We start from the raw sequence: 17,657 nt of genomic DNA, 5'->3' as shown, positions 1-17,657 counted from the left end.
GCACTTCCACCAACAATGTAAAAGAGGTCCTCTTTCCCCACATCATCGTCAGCATACCGTATTTCTTTATTTAGGTAATTTAAGATTTTTTTCTTTATCTTCAAAATTGTTCAGTATTAGAAAGAACTGAATTCCCTTGAAAAAGCTTAGAATGTTTTAACGTACCTCTTTTAAGACATATAAGGGAATGGATGCTAGTTCTACAATATTGTCTGGGTATCATAATCATTTACCTTTTAGAAATTTGTTATTATAGGAAGATTTGTTAAAGAAACTGAATCCTGAACAGGTAATGAATCATTTTGAAGAATTGCCTAACCCAGAAAAAGACATTTTCAACATGCCTTGGCTTTTAGACAAATCAATGTAAAATAAGCAATGAATATATTAATTCCAGGTTCACATCTCTCCGATTTCTAGTGATATTGAGCATTTTTTCACGCATTTATTGGCCATTTGAATTTCTTCTTTCAAGTGTCTATTTAGTTCACTTGCCCATTTGTTTTCATAGTGCTAAGTTTTTTGAATTCTCTGTATTTTCTAGATATTAGTCATCTATCAGAGGAGTAGGTGGCAAAAATCTTCTCCCATTCTATTAGCTCTCCATTGAGGTTCTTGATAGTTTCCTTTGCTGTACAGATTCTTTTCAGTTTAATAAAATTTCATGTGCTGATCTGACTTTTAGTTTCTTGTGCCTTTGAGGTCTTGTTGAGAAAGTTTTTATGTGTGCCTTTTGTTGCAGTGTTGGCCCTATGCCCTCTTCAAGAAGCCTCAGGGTCTCTGGTCAAATTTCCAAGTCTTTGCTCCATCTTGAATGGACTCTTATGCAGGGTGAGAAAGTGGAATTTATTTTCATTTTTCTGCTTGTGGTTAATCAGTTTTGCCAACACCATTAATTGAACAGGCTTCTTTCCAGTGTATGGGTTTGGCCTCTTTGTCAAACATCAATTGGCTGTAAGTGTCCAGAATTGTTTCTGAGTATTCTATTCTGTTCTGTTGGTCTGTGTATCATTTTTTTTGTGCCAGTAACATATTTTTATTACTATGGCTTTGTAGTAGAAAGTCAGTATTGTGATTCTTCCTGCATTTTATTTTTTTGCTGAGAATTGCTTTGGCTATTCTGGGTTTTTTGTTATTCCAAATAAATATAAGGACTGATTTTTCTGTTTGTGAGGAATGATCTTGGTAATTTAATGTGTATTGTGTTGAATCTGTAACTCACTTTTGGAAGTATGGCCATTTTGATGATATTTATTCTGCCTATCCATGAACATGGGAGATCTTTCCATCTTCTAAGGTCTTCGATTTCTTTTTTCAATATTTTATAATTTTCTTTGTAGAGGTCTTTTACCTCCTTGGTTAAGTTTATTCCTAAGTATTTTTTTTTGTGGGATATCCTGAGTGGAAGTGTTTTCTGGATTTATTTCTCAGTGGATTTATGTCTGGAATACAAAAAAACTTCCCATTTTTAAGATTAATATCTAGACACTTTGCTGAATTTGTTGATCAGTTCTATAAGCTTTTTGGTTGAATTAGTTGGGTCTTCTTAGTATAGTATTTTATCATCTGCAAATAATAAAAATTTAAGTTCTTTTCCTATTTGTACTCCTTTGGTTTTCTTTCTTTCTTTCTTTCTTTTTTCTTTTCTTTTTTTTTTTTCTTTTGCCTTATTGCTCTGACTAGATTCTCAAGTGCTACATTAAAAAGAAGTGGTGATAATGAACATATTTGTATTGTTCCTGTTTTGAGGGGAAATTCTCAAAATTTTCCCCATCTAATATGATGTTGCCTCTGGGCCTATTTTAAATTGCCTTTATGATGTTGAGGTATGTTCCTTCTATTCCAGTTCTCTGCAGTGCTTTTGGCATAAATGGATGTTGGATTTTGTCAAATGTCTTTTCAGTATCTATTGAAATGTTCATATGATTTTTGTCTTTGGTTTTGTTTATGGAATGGATTATCTAGGAAGCCATGATGGGATAAAAAGACTGAAAATAATGTGGAGTTTATAAAATAATTAACAACAGAATAACAAGAAGTTTTCCTTCATAACATATGTCTTATTTCTGATTATGGGATGTCAGGATGGAGGTGAGTCTCCTAGCATTTGTATCAGAAGCATTTTACCAACTTACTATCTTCACACTGATTAAACATGTTCATGCTTAAATTAAATTGACATACTGAAATCCAGAAGAAAATTTAAACTAAGATATCCTCTTGAAATTTTTTGTAGGAATTGATACCTATTTGTGAAATCAGGTAGGGTAGAAACAAGTGAGCTTCTCAGTATCATTAAGTATGCTTTTACTTATATCCAATTCAGAGGGTTAAATGGTGATATTTGGTACAAGATTCTGTTTATTTGTGGCATTTGTAGGTAACTTGTCTCATGTAGAGAAAATACTTATTATGTGAATATTTTGCTTAGCTCTAAGGAGTTGGCAGAAAGCAGCAGACAGAAAATAAATAAAAAGGAAAAGATCCTTCAATGGGTAATTGTGTCAGTCAGCTTTCCATTGTTGTGAAAAATACCTGAGAAAACCAACTTATTGCAGGAAAGATTTATTTTGGCCCATGGTTACAGTACATTGTCACTTGGATCCATTGATTCTGAGCCTGTAGTGGGACAGAACATGTTGAGGAGTGTGTGTAGAAGTAAACTGCTTACTTCATGATGCTGAAGAATCAGAGAGACAGAAGAAAGAGTAAGAGCCACAGAAAACATATACCCTTTGCCCCAGTGAACTACTTTCAACAATTTGGCATTCTTCCTGAAGTTTTCAGTCTCTGATAGAGCCACCAGCTGAAGACTGCTGTCTTTAACACATAAGCCTTTGAAGTATTTTCCAGATCCAAGCTGTTAATAGTAATAATAGATATTATTTTCAAAGCTAAAACAGGTAAAGTATTGCTAAAAAAGATCAGATCACAATATAAGACTTTTACCTTTTTATTTAGAAGTATTATATAGATAAATGAAGATAAGATTATGGATAAAATGAACTGCATATTATGTACTATTATAATTTTCCTACAGGTAAATGAGGAAACATTCATAGCCTTAAGAAGTAGAATAATATGATAAAAGGGAATTTGTAAGAAGTCAGTTCTGTGTGAAGGGTGGATTTGGAGGAGATTAAACTAGAAAAGTTCAGAAAAAAATAAGTCAAATGAATAAATTCCTCTAAAAAACTTTAATAGCATAGAGAATAAGAAATGACCTTCAAATCTGACAATTAGTTGCTCAAGTGTAAAAATATAATTTCTAGAATTTTATGATTGGAAACAAATCCAAAGAAGGTTAAATTTTCTCTATAGGTAATAGGTGATAATTTAACATAAATTAAAAGAAAAATAGGTATTTAACTGAATCAGAAACAAAAAGAAAGTATCCTCATTTACTGAAGTAGACCTGAAGGACATCAACTTTATTTGGATAAATTTAAAATATCTACATTCATTTAAATGGTGGAAGCTTAGAAATAAGTAAAAATTTTTCAGTTTTGTATTTTACTTATACAAATTTATATTTTATATATATGACATTAAAATGCCACTTGTTGTGGGATTCAGCTCGGCATGAGGATGTGGTCATGATAAAGGTGATGACAACAAACTAGGAAGCATGTACTGTACTCACTATGTGCCAACCACACACCAAGCGCTTCCATGTGCTTCTCTTCTTTAATTTTCACAACTAACACATTATTTTCCCCATTTAAGTAGAAAAGTTGTTTACTTAATTATATGTGCTCTTTTTTGCCTCGAGTTTTATGTTTATTAGGCAGAATAGGTTAGAATGGTCTTATATTTTAGTCTTCCTGAAACAAATAAAAATCAATTATAAGTCAAAAGAATTATTTTTCTCAGCAGAGAAACACTTTTTTTTTTTTTTTCGGGTCTGGGGATGGAACCCAGGAGCATTCGACCTCCGAGCTACACATTCTGCCCTACTTTTTATTCTTTATTTTGAAACAGGGTCTCACTGTGTTGCGGAGGGCCTCACTAAGTAGCAGAGGCTGTCCACGAACCCTGATCCTCCAGTCACAGCCTCCCGAATGCTGGGATTACAAGCGTGCACCACCACGCCTGGCAGAGAAACACTATTAATAAGATCTTTAAAGCTAGGTGTGGTGTCACATGCTTGCAATCCCAGCATTTGGGAGGCTGAGATGGGAGGATCGTGGTTCTCAGAGAGCCTCAGCTACTTAGTGAGGCCTATTGCAAACTCAGTGAGATCCTGTTTTTAAATAAAAAAAAAACAGGGCTAGAGTGTAGCTCAAAAGTAGAATGCCCTTGGGTTCAATCCCCAGTACCACAAATAGAAAAAATAATCTTAATTTAATTCAGTAATTACATTTTATTTAAAAATAATAAATAAGAGATGAGTATATCTTCACATATATGTTCTTTATACTCCTAGTGATGAAAAGATTAAGATCAGGATCAAAATATATGTCAAAAACTTTTGCTTAAGAATCACAAGACAAGATTTATAGAAAAGAAAAAAAATGTATTTGTTATTCTTTAAAAAACGAGGACTAGGATATATCATATACCCTATAATCCAGAAGAGCCTGCTTGGGGTGTGATCCTGAGGTTACTATTTCCTAGTTGCCATGTCTAGTGGCTTTTTTTGGTGTGTGGTACTGAGAGTGGAACTCAGGGGGAGTCTATCTCTGACCTTTACTCCCAGCCCTGTTTTATATTATTATTATTTTTAGTTTGAAATAAGGTATCACTAAGTTGCAGACTGTCTCACAAAGTACCCGAAGCTGACTCTGAACCCAGGATCCTCTTTTTTCAACCTCTCAAGTACTGGAATCACAATTGTGCACCACCATGCCTGGCTTCTGGGCAGCTTTTATAACTTTCTTGTCTGTTTTCTTAACAAGTGAAGTTAATAAATTTGTTTTCCTTAAATGACATTCATGATAAAGCAAAAGCACATCACTTACTTTCAATAAATATGAGATACTGAATTTGTTAGCATTTTCTTTTGTTTTATTTTAAAACAAGAAGAAACAAATATAAGGAAGTATGTGTTTATGATAATGGACAGAAGATCATTTCTGTCTCTACTGAGCTTAATTTCTTTGTTATTTTCTTGTACAATTTACACTTTAGCCCATGTGATATACTTATTTTAAGGCTGAGTTTATTTCTTCCAACTAGAGTAGCTGAAAGAAAGTTGTTGATTCTGTAAATTAAGTAGCCACTTTTTGGTGACATCACTGAATTCTAGTTTTCTCACAGTTCATTACAGTTAGAAGATGAACAGGGAAAGCTGGCTTTTGTGAAAATTTGATCTACAAATTTTTATCATTTGCTATGTAAAAAGAAATAATACTGTTTAAAATCAAGAACTTAATTTATTTTGTTGGTTATTATCATGTAAATGACTAAATTACTTTAATATGAATAATCTTCAAAGATAAGGTCATGGAATTTCTCATTTAAGATTAAATAATAAAGTAATAATTATAGAATGATGCCAGAGAAATTAAGATCATAAACTTTGTGAGTAGATGATGTCTTATGTCTAAGTGCAAATACAAGCCTCTTGCTGCTTTGATTTTGAAAAATTATAATGAGTCGTATATACAAATTAAAAATAATATCTCTAGTATGAATTTAATTAAGAAAAATAAACTGCAATTTTTATCTTTATAAGCTTTTTAACTGTAGTAGAGTAGAAATTTAACATTAATCTAAGATTCACTAGATGAACAGAGTGAGAGTAATTACATCCACAATTATAATGTGAGCTATATTTTAATATAACTACTCTTTAGTAACTTTGTTAATCAAAACATTAGCATGCAAGTGTAGCAACTTTTTATTGACAATATTTGTTATATTGACATAAGTAAATACCTTATTTAGAATCAAATTTTATGAAAAAATTAAGAAAATAGCTTATTTTATTTCAAATTTTTCTACAATATCAGATTGTGATATTTGTACATGAATATATTTTAATTATAAAAGAAACTGATAATAGCAAATATTTACCAAATGCTTACAATGACTAGACTTCATGTTCTCTGGTTTATTTAAAGTTTATATAAACCTCTTTGTGAAACTGGAATGCTGATCCTGCTCCTCAGGTTGGGAAAGAAATTCTAGACAAATGCCAGTAGTAATGCATCCTACAGAGCACCTGAACATTATACCACAAACCATTGAGACGACCAAAAAACAAGAATCTGTGAAATTGTCAGTGTCAAACGTAGCCTTAGGAGGCATGATGACTAAATGTAATATGGAATCCTGCACAGAGAAGGAACATTATGTAAAACCAAGAAAATAAAACAAGTTAGGACATCCATTTGCCAACAAGAATCACTGAATTCCTTCCTTGCCACTTGTGTGCTTTTTAAAAGTTTTTTAAATAATTGCTCTAAAGCTTCCAGTATTTTATTGAATGTGGGTGGTGAGAGTGCACACCCTGGTCTTATGCCAGATCTTAGAGGAAATGTGTTCAATTCATCTCATTCAGCATGATGCTGGATATGGCTTAGTCATATTCATTCTTAATTATGGTGAGCTATCATCCTTCTATACCTAAATTGTAAAGGGATTTTATCATGAAGGGATGTTGAACTTTATAAATTTTCTTTTATACCTATCAAGGTAATTATATGATATTTATCTTTTATTCTTTTGATGTAGATGGTGTTGTCAAAATTCAATATCCACGTGCAGAAAATTCACAAAAATCAAGTACAAAAATCACCTTGAAGTGAATCAAAGACTTAAATATGAGACACAAAACTATGTTTATGAGAAAACATAGGGCAAATACTAGAAAACATTGCTATAGGCAATAATTTTTAATAAGATCCCCAAAACACAAGAAACCAAAGCAAACATATACAAATGGAATTATTTCAAGCTGAAAACTTCCTCACAGCAACAAATATAATCCACATCATGAAGGGAGAGCATACAGAATAGGAGAGATTACTTGACAATATTAATCTAACATTATCAGAATATATAGGAATAAAAATACTTGCCAACAAAAATAAGCTGATAGGGCAAATTATCTATGTATAGAATTTTCAAAAGAAGAAGAAATATAAAGGCCCACAAATTTGTAAAAAAAAAAAAATTCAGTATCATCAACAATCAGGAAATTGTAAGTTAATCTACAATGACATATCATTTCATCCCCATTAGAATAACATATATAAGTATATGAATACTGGTAAGGATATAAAGAAAAATGAACTCACAGTGCTGGCAAGAATGTAAATTAGTGTAGCTGTTGTGGAGAACAGTACGGAACTACGAAGTCTTTTTTTGTTTGTTTTTTGTTTTTTTTCTGAGGGTCTGGGGATGGAACCCAGGGGGATTTGAAGTATGGAAGCTCTTTACAAAGAAAAAATCCCATAAAAACAATCTGCTATATTATCCAGGTATCCCACTACTGAGTATGTAACTAAAGAAATAAAAGCAATATAGCAAACATTCTGGCACTCCGACTCACAATAGCCAAGATATGAAATAAATCTAAGTGTCCACTGATGAATAAATTGATAAAGAAATGTGGTATAATAATAATAAATGCTGGTGAAGAGGAGAGGGAAGGCACACTGTTGGTGGGATTGTAAATTAAGATAACCATTATGGATATAAGTATGGAAGTTGTTCAGAAAACTAGGAATGTGTCAATAAAATGTAGTATTTGTACAGGATGGCATTTTACTCAGCCATTAAGAACAAAATTGTGATATTTTCAGCACAATGAATGGACCTCCAGAACAAGAATGACGTATAAAGTAAAATAAGCCAAGCTGAAAGTAAAAGATCATTTTTTTTCTCATATGTGGAAGCTAGAGACAAAAAAAGAATAGAATACCAGTTAGAGAAGAGAAAGAAAGTCAGAAAGAGGGAGGAGCAGAGGGCAAGGAAGAGCTACTGAGGAATAAAATCTACCAAATTATGTTTTGTGCTTGTACAAATATATCACAATTAATTCCACTATTATGTATAATATAATTTACAAATACAAAAAGAAAGTAAATGGGGTATATGTTTGAGGTGGCCTACTCCTCAGCTATAAAGAAGTGTGAAATTTTGTCATTTGTGGCCACGGGGAAGGAGCTGAAAGATTTTATGTTAAGTAAAATAAGCCAGACAGAGAAAGAGAAGAACCGTATATGCTTTCTCATATATGACTGTTAAAAAATAGTCAATTTTAATGTAGAGTAGTGTTGGCTAGCAGTTGGTGGGGAGGGTAGTATAGAGAGGCTAATTTGTATCAATGTGTTACATGCATGTTTGAAATATCACATAGAACCCCATGAATATGTGCAAATTAATACATGTTAATCAAAACTAGAACTTAAAGAACTATGAATGGACTATGAAATATTAGTTTACTATGACGACTGTAACAAAATGCCACAAATTGAGTGTTTTCAACAGTAGGAAATTGTTTTCTACAATTCTATAAGCTATTAATACAAAAGGCTAAACATTTAAGATCAAAGAGCAGTATACTATTTTTTCTCTGAGTTCTGTTGACTGCAACTGCTGTAAGCTTGGCCCCTAGCTTCAGATCAATTGTCAACAGTCAGCCTCTGACTTCATCCTCATATGACTTTCTCTTTTTGTGTGTATGTGTGTGTCTCCACATTAACACCTTTTTATAAAGAGACCATATTGGACTAGAGTCCACTGTAATAAATTTAAATATCTTTTAGACTCTTTCTCCTTATCATCTATCATCTACCTATAATTATTCATAACAGAAATAGGAAATTTAAACAAATGTTTTATACTTTTTTAGAAGAAAACAGATTCTCATGTGTTTTTTCAGAGACAGAAAAAAATACTAATTCTGAAGCTACTTTCTAGAGAAAAAGTGATAATTCTACCTGTGGTTACAGGCAATGAAGTCTTTACTGTAACATGCTCAATTTTCAGAGAATTCTAAACGGGTTTTAATGTGCACAAAGTTTTGAAATATTGAAAAATTTGAAAATTATTGAAAATATCTTTCTGATTTGTATTAATCATTTCTTTACATTTTTCTCAGATAATTTACTTTAAGGCTTCAGTCAGAATGTTTATATGTAAGCATTATACATAAGTACTACTTTTGTTTACTTTTCATTTTTGTTTGTTATCCATTGGGTAAAAAGCAAACAAAATTTGAAGGTAACAAGTATTAAGGAATACTAAAAGATATTGCCTATTGACAACTTGTGTATGAGCAAACAACACAAGTGGCTCTTGTCTTGATCCAGGCACACAATACTTGTCTCTTTGTACTTATGTTGCTATTAGCTCCATGTAGACGAGACACACTGGAATAGAAATTCAAAATAGTAAGAGAATAATACATATACTGATTTGTTTGACAGCACACTGACCACTCTGGCTTAAAGAAACACTTCAACTTTGGTTTTGGAAAGATAATCAAAAGGAACATTAGCAATATATTTAACATTTGAAAGGTCTATTGCATATAATTCATTGTATTTATTCTGATCTTGATCATTCTGGTTATATAAAATAAAACTAATATTTATCAGTGTATTTCCTTCATTTAGCCTTTTAGTTAAAATAAGCAGGTATAAATGTGTTTGTTGTATGTGTTTCAAATTCCCATGTATAGAATTGTAAACTTAATGTGGCTCAATATTAATATTTTTAATTTAATTGAGTACAAAAAGCAACCGTATTTCTATAGAAATTGTTTAAATATTTGTGACTTTCCAGAATAATATACTTAAATTTTGATACTTCCTGATTGTCCTTTTGAATTTTTTTTTATTTGTCACTATGTATGATCTTTTGTTTTAGAACATTTCATGGGGAAAGTTTTAGGTTTTTCCTGAAACATATTTCAAGATACTTGATTTTTATCAATGGAAAAATAATTTTTGGTATGGGTTTTCTACTTTGCTTTCTTTTCTCCTTTTTTTTTTAGACAAACACTGTTTTTTTATTTTCAATAATAAAAAACTATTTCAAAAAATGTGGTTGATATTAAAGAAAAAGACCTGAGTTCCAATAGCTCCATGAAAAATGACTAATCATGAATTTTTGGGGAGAATTTCTTCCTTTTTTTTTTTTGTGTGGGTCTGGGGATGGAACCCAGGGTCATTCTACCTCCGAGCTACACCCCCTGTCCAATTTTTTATTCTTTATTTTGAAACTGGATCTCACTGAGTTGCGGAGGGCCTCACTAAGTAGCTGAGGCTGTCCGTGAACTGTGATCCTCCAGTTTCAGCCTCCCAAATGCTGGGATTACAAGCCTGCGCCACCACACCAAGCAGGATTCCTTCCTTTTCCTGTCTCCATTCCTCATTTTCATATTGAGAAAATGATTCCTACACACACTGCTCACTCTAGAATCCTTGAGACCCTGTTTCAAAATAAAACATAAAAGCTGGGTGTGGTAAGCAAGTTTGTAATCTCAGCATTTGGGAGGCTGAGACAGGAGGTTTGCAGACAGCCTCCGCTGCTTAGTGAGGCCCTCTGCAACGCAATGAAACCTTGTTTCAAAATAAAGATTAAAAAATAAGGCTGGAAGTGTAGCTCAGAGGTAGAAGGCTTCTGGGTTCCATATCCAGTAATCCAGTAACACAAAAATATAGAAAGAACAAAGAGAGAGAGAGAGAGAGAGAGAGAGAGAGAGAGAGAGAGAGAGAGAGAATGAATAAAAATAGGTTTGAGTGTGTAGCTCAAAGGTAGAATACCTCTGGGTTCAATCTCCAGTATTAGAGGAAAAAAAAAATGAAAAGAGGACAGAATCACATTCTCTGAAGCAATTAATGATAATTATTTAATGAAATTTAATATCAATTACATGCTGACATTTCCAATTTCCTTATGTGTAACATTTATTAATTTTATTAGACATTAAAATCATACTCATAAATCTTCCATGTCTATTATTTGAAATATATTTCAAGTGGTTTTAATTCAATCTATGTGTAGCTCTCTATATATCTTCTTGTATTTCTTGTAGCTTATTTTTTATTGAAATTTAATTTTTTTTATATGTAGCATTCCCACAGCCTGAATCACACTGTTTAGATCTTCAATGTATTACATTCCTAGTTAATTGTTATTTGGAAGATTTAGAATTTTTTGTTTCCTTGAAAAACTACCTCAGATGATATCTTGTAGACCTTATCTATCAAGAGGCACATAATGAAACTCACTCTCTCTTTTGTGCTATTAGCAATCATGAATATGTGTGTTTATGCATTAGTCAGTTAAGTTTCATAAAATATTGGTACTATGATTCAAAAGTTCATTTTTATTATCTTGATTTAATATGGCTATAAAGAAAACTTTCTCTTCTATTTCATTCCTCAAGGGTATGGTTCACATATGCATGATTTGATCTTTTATTAATTAATCACTTTGAAAAATTAGTTTGCTTCCTAGTAAACAAGAGTGGTGATCCATCAGTCCTTCTGTCACTGTTTTGTTTGATTTACTTTAGTAGGTTCTGAATTTACAGGTTTAAGCTTATTTGACTTGTTTCAATCTGTCCTAGATATTATTTTTAATGATGCTCTAATTTTCCATAGTTTTCCAAATGGAGAGTAGTAAAGAGAATGAGTCCTTTTGAAACAAATCTAGTAGCCCTTGATAGCTCCCTTGATAGCTAGTAGGACAAGGTGTTCCAGGCTCATTTGGTATAATTCTTCCTTAGACCTGAAATCACCTCACAGGAAATTCAGGTTTTCTTTTTTCTTTTTAAGGTAAAAAATGACATTTGGTAGAAAAAAGCTCTCAAAGTGTTAGTTACTACTGGGTTAACCATTGATTTTTGACTTTTTAGATTGACATATTTGTTCTCTTTTAAGAAAAAAGTAATGAGTTCATACTGATGCTTCCAATCACTTTCAACTCTATAATGTTTTTAACTAATTTTTATCTTTTTTGTATCTGTTTTCTTATTCATAAATGATATCTCTTCTCAAAAAGGCTAGGGTGATAAAATCATATATATATATATACATATATATATACATATATATATATCTTACATTTTTTATTCCATATTTTATGCAATAGTCTCAGAAGAACAATTCGAATTATCTACCAACAGTATAAATGCTAAACACAATATTTTTTAGTTTTTTATCTTAGAATAATGTTTATACTTAAACTGCTATATAATTGTGATAAAATCAGTGAAAATAGGTAGATTCCTATTTGATTTAATTGTATTTTTTAAATTTGTAAGATAAATATAAATTAATCTAAAGCCCATTTTAAAAACAAGGTATAATTAAACAAGTCTAAGTTCTATCCTGTTTCTTCTACCTATTTTTAAATCATTTTTTCTCTTTATATTTTAAAAATAGAACATTTTACAACTTTCCTTCTGTTTATTATTATTCACATTTCCCCTGATACATATTCATATTAAATTGTCAATTATTTTTATGCCATTTTAAAATAAATCCTTAGAGATTTTCTACATACATGGTTGTATTATTTATAGAGTTTAATGAATGCCTGCCTAATTATGTAGCTCTAATTATCTTCTATTGCCTGATTATAGTATTTAATATTTCCGTTAAAATTATATTAAATATTAGGAGAGAGTGAATATTCTTATTATCATTAGTGAAAAAGCCTCTACTTCTTTCTTGCTACATAGATGCTGGCTTTAAAGTTACCACATTAGAAGAAATCATCCACCGCGCCGGGCGTGGTGGCGCACGCTTGTAATCCCCGCGCTTGGGAGGCGGAGACAGGAGGATCGCGCAGGTTCGAAGCCAGCTTCACTGGCTTAGGAGACCCTGTTTCCAAAAAATAAAATAGGTCTGGGAGTGTAGCCCTGAGGTAGAAGGGCTTCCAGGAACCCCAGCACCACCAAAAAAAAAAAAAAAAAAAGAAGAAATCATCCACCAATTTCTTTTTAAATTTTTTTTTTTGTTGTTAAGGAGTTAGCATGTTGTCAAATGCATCTATAGAGATGAGTGCATGTTTATCATTTGATCCAGTAGTATGTAAATTGCATTAATTAATTATCTAGTATTGACAGTATATAAAACTATTTATTATGTTTTTTCAAAATTTATTCCTAGAATCAATTTGGTAATACTGAGATGCTTGCATAGGTAATTAATGTGATAAATTGGTCTGTTGTTTTCCTTTTTGTACAATCTTGTCAAATTTTATTTATTTATATATATTTTTGGTACTGAGGATTAAACCCAGGGGCATTCCACCTTTGAATACATCTCCAGTCTTTTTGTTATTATTAATTTTTAGTCTTAGGGTCTCACAATGTTGAAGGTCTCACCAAATTGCTGAGGCGGAATCTGCAGTCCTCCTGTCTTAGCTTCTCAAATATAGGAATTACAGGCATGTATCAGCAAGCCTGTTTAATAACTTGCTTTGCTCTCTCATGTGGTAATTCTTTTCCTCTACAACTTATGATCAGGACTTGTGAATTTGTAATTCATCTACCCTATCACATAACATTTTGTTTGTTGGTTGGTTGGTTGGTACTGGGTATTGAACCCCTGACCTTCTACCTCTAAGCTACACTTCACTAAATTTCTTCTTTCTGTCTGTCTGTCTGTCTATCTATCTTTTTTATTTTTTAATTTTGTGTGAAACAAGGTCTCACTGAATTTCAAGGCCTGGAACCTGTGTTCCTCGTGTCTCAGACTCCCAAGTGCTAAAATCACAGATGTTCACTCTATACCTGGCTAATCTTGCCTAATTTGAGGATAACTTTTTTCACCTTTCATAAAATATACTGTGAAGAGGTCTCTCTTTGTTGTGTTCTAAACTATTTTATATGTTATACAGACTTCCTGATCTTTCCAATTTTGCAGAGATTTCATAAAACATATTAGAAATTGGTTTGCTTTTGTAGATTACTTCAATACTTTATTTTTCTATGGAAATTGGTATGCTTAAGGTTTGTAACTCTATTGTATTCAATTTTGGGGAGTGGATTTTTTAAAAGTTAATAATTTGCATAGGTTTTAAATGTATTTGTATAAAGTTATGCTAAATACTATTATTTCCAAATCTTCATCTGATTTGCTGGTTGAGTTACTTTAATTTTTATTTTATGTATTTGAGATTTCTCCTCCTTTGTTCTTGAATAATATAACTGATGAACTGATAAATTGTCTACTTGTTATTTTTCTATAAAAAAATCACCTTTAAATTCATTGATTTTACTGCTTTCTATCAATGGAATGATATCCAATGCTTTTATTTCCTACTTATTCTTTATATTGTTTTTCTACTTTTAGTTATGAATTGGTCTTCATTTTACTTATTTGTGATCATTATTTACTGATATACTAATAAAGTATTTATATATATATATATATTTACTAATAATTGTTATAGCTCTATCTTACATATTTTGTGTTTTTAATCACACGTTCACAGCCAGTTTCAGCAATTCACTGAGATCTGTTCCAAGTAAAAACCATAAAGGGCTGTGGATTTAACTCAGTAGACTCAACCTGGATTCAATTTCTAGTATCAAAATAAAAAGAAAGTACAAACATACAATAGATATAACATATAATACATATAAGAAAAAAGAGGATACTTGCCATACAAAGAATATGTCACGTGTACAAAATATTAATCCAGAGCTACCAAAATAAATATTTATTTCATTAAATGAATTTTGAACCTTGAGTTTTAATTTACCATAGAGATACTTATAATGGAAAGAGGACAAAAACTTCTATAGGGTTGTTGCTATTGTTGTTCTTGTTCTTGTCGTTGTTGCTAACATTATGCCAGAAGACAGAGGAATGATGTATATAATTTACTCAAGAAAATAAAAGTCAAGAATTGGATGTTACATCCAGGCAGGTTTACTTTCAAGTACTAAGGTTATGGAATACCTATTAATAGTACGCAAAACTCAGAAAATGTTTTCTCATAATACAAGAAATGAATTTAATATAATCAAGACAATTAGAAAAATATTCTTGGTATTTATCAAATATATACTATTTATAGAACTAATACTGAATATTGGTGCTAATATTGGTGCTGACATAATACATGTTGAATAATAAGTACATGCTCTTAGAGATAATAACGGGAATATAATAAGAAAAAGAAAAGCAAAACAAGGCAGAATAAGCTTACTAATTGCTTTAAGGTTATACATTTAAAAGAAAACATTGCTTCAGCCGGGCGTGGTGGTGCACACTTGTAATCCCCGCGCTTGGGAGGCGGAGACAGGAGGATCGCGCAGGTTCGAAGCCAGCCGCGCTGGCTTAAGAGACCCTGTTTCAAAAATATAAAATAGGTCTAGGAGTGTAGCCCGGAGGTAGAAGGGCTTCCAGGAACCCCAGGACCACCCAAAAAAAAAAAAAAAGTATAAAAGAAAATATTGCTTCAAATCAGGTGATAGGAAATAATGTAGGAGAGGGAGAAATAGAATCATGAGCTAATTTCAATATTGCCTGGCTGCATGTTTGTGTCTAACCTATATATGTGTTATGTTTGGTCATAGTTTCATTCCTAATGGATTTAATTTTTTTGATGCTCAGTACTTCCTTCTTTTCACCTTGTATCTCTTAAACAGTCCTTTTTATGTTTGTTCTTTTTCTTTCCTTTTGGTTTAGTCTTAATTCTTTTCCAATTTCTACAACTTTATTTCCAATTTCTTTCTAATTTTCTCTGTTTTTTGTTCATTTTATCATTAACTTTTGGCTTATTTTGAGAGATTAGATTTTACTTTTTATCTGTATTATAATTTTAGTGAATGGACTTTTATTTTAAAATATAATCCTGCTAATTATTCTTTTCACAATAACTTTAAGCTCATTTTTTATTTTTATGGGAAATTAGTTTTATTGAACTTTTAGAAGAAAGGAAAGGATTTAGATAATTTAAACAGATATGAATCATTATTTTTTTGCTTTCTTTTTGAGATTTGTTGTTGTTGTTGTTGTTGTTGTTGTTGTTGTTGTTGAGGACACTAGGGATTGAATCCAGGGGCATTCTACCTTCAAGCTACACTTTCAGTACTATTTTATTTGTGAAACAGGGCCTTCCTAGGTTAATGAAGAGTCTGAGTATTTGCTGAGGCTGTCCTTAAATTTATGAGTCTCCTGCTTTAGCCTCCCAATATTGGGATTACAGTAATATGCTACTATACCTGGCTTCTTTGTGAAATTTTAAAAATTGATAGCATAATAACTATTAAATCCTCTAGAATCATCTTTCTTCTTCACTTTTCTTTCTATTTTCTAAACTATTGTACTTATTTTGCTAAATTTTGCTATTTTATTCAATTCTTTGCAGTTGTTTCTCCTCTGTATCAAATTCTATAACTGAAAAGAATTTCAATTAGCTAGCTTTAAGTCATTCTAAATATTAAATTTAACTTTAAATATATTTTGAGAAAAGTGTTGAAGACTAGATGTAAAATGAAAACCTTAAAATTCTTTGACTTATCAGTGAAAAGTTAAACTTAGTTTTATTGTTGACAATAGAAAAATACAAACATACATATAATGCATTTCGGAAAACTTTAGACATTTTTACTGGTTGAAGAAGTCATTGCATGTCAAAATTATCACATTAGTTATTAACACCAAGAAAATTAATTGATAAGTGAAACTTCTGCCACCCACTGGCAATTAAACTTGTTCCTTGAAATTTGACTTTCTCCATAAGGCAAAGTAGAACTCCAACCAAATTGGAATCATTTTATGTATGCTAGAGACCCTGGCCATTTCTTCTTTCTGAGGAATAACTTTGAGTACATAAGACAGTAGAATATACCTCCTGTGTGTCCTACTCTTTACCTTTTCCCCAGGTGTAGGAATAATTTCTATTTTGTAAAATCTAACATTAATACTTTAAAATATCAAAACTTGGCCATAGATTCTTACAGAACTATTTAAGCAAACAATTTGTGAAACATTTTCAGTTGATAATCACACAAAGTTCTATTAGTGGTTCTAAAAGTGAAAATATAACAACTTAATTGAAATTGAACACATCTTTGTCTTTCTTTGATGATTTAACATCTCCTGGAAAGAGAGTAGATATATAAATAAAAGTTATTGATTCTGAACTGTTGTGGTGGTGAAAGGTTGTTTAGAATATACCAGCCTAAGCAGATTACATTATATAAACTGTGAAGCATATCCAAATCTAGGGAGTTTTATTTAAGTTTTAAAAGTTATGTCATTTTTCTTTATTCTTATTTAAGAAAACACATTTTTGAGAAACTATTTAGGTGTAAAAAGTAACCTCCCAAAATGAAATCAATTCTTTTATTTTTAAACCTCTATTACCCCTTTAAACAACTTTATTAAAATTATTATATGCAAACATTAATGCCCACTTATTTTCAGTTTAGAGCCCAGTGAATTTTTTAAAATTACTCTGTTATCAGCACTAAGATTCAAAATGGATCTTTGCCAGCACTTCCAAAGACCCCATATGCTTTTTATTCACTATCTTCCCACTCAAGGTAACTGATTCTCTATTTCTAAAGCTGCTTATTAGTTTTGTCCACTTTCCATTTTGTAAACATGGGAATGTAAGTACATAATATTTCATTAATTTATTTCAATAGACATTATGTTTGTTAGTTTCACTCATATTATTGCAAGAGTTTTGGACTGTTATTCTTATTGCTACATATTACTATTGTGAAA

The sequence above is a fragment of the Muscardinus avellanarius genome (genome assembly GCF_963383645.1).
Source record: "Muscardinus avellanarius genome assembly, chromosome: 7".
Classification (NCBI taxonomy): Eukaryota; Metazoa; Chordata; class Mammalia; order Rodentia; family Gliridae; genus Muscardinus; species Muscardinus avellanarius.
Note: the sequence above shows the minus strand (reverse complement) of the source record.